Source organism: Leptonychotes weddellii, unplaced genomic scaffold (assembly GCF_054177405.1).
Source record: "Leptonychotes weddellii isolate Sample4059 unplaced genomic scaffold, ASM5417740v2 HiC_scaffold_60338, whole genome shotgun sequence".
Taxonomy (NCBI): Eukaryota; Metazoa; Chordata; class Mammalia; order Carnivora; family Phocidae; genus Leptonychotes; species Leptonychotes weddellii.
The window spans coordinates 1-595 of NW_028028821.1; the positions used below are offsets into that span (position 1 = coordinate 1).

Here is a 595-nt window from a genome sequence, read left to right on the forward strand (position 1 = left end):
GTTCGACTGAAGATCTAAAGGTCCCTGGTTCGACCCCGGGTTTCGGCAGAACGGGTTTTTTTGGTCCCTCTCCAGCGTCTTGCGGTTCCTGTGAGCTCAGGACCGTTGAAGATGTTCGTGGATACAATCAGCCGAGCTAAAGCGGTAATTGCACGGAAGGCTCAGGGCACTGCTGTGCATAACTCCGTGGGGAGGGAGGGGGCGTCACAGGCCGCCTCCGCGCAGCGCGGGGCCGCAGCCCGCAAGCAGCCGGACAAAGTGCGCGGGGTGTGTGTGCGGCCCAAGCGGGCGCCAGTTACTGCTCCAAACACTGGAAAAAATAAAGGAAGAAGAGCACTTAGTGAGAGGTGAAATTTATGAAATTCAAATTTCAGGGTGCATCTATAAAGTTTTATGCGAACACAGCCACATCCCTCATTTACAGTCCTGAGCTCACAGACACCAAAACGCTCATCCTGCCGAAACCCGGGGTCGAACCAGGGACCTTTAGATCTTCAGTCTAACGCTCTCCCAGCTGAGCTATTTCGGCCGTCTACCCGCAGTCTTTTCTGGCCTCCCCCCCCTTCTGCAATCCTCGGGTTGGTTCAACCTTCGT

The 595-nt window shown here is 55.5% G+C and overlaps 1 non-coding gene across 1 annotated transcript; it reads right to left on the reverse strand.

Annotated features, from left to right (window-relative positions):
- Positions 1-456: 456 nt before the first annotated feature.
- On the reverse strand, positions 457-529 carry TRNAF-GAA (transfer RNA phenylalanine (anticodon GAA)). The gene has a single exon. It is a non-coding gene; the product is annotated as a tRNA-Phe (tRNA).
- Positions 530-595: the final 66 nt, after the last annotated feature.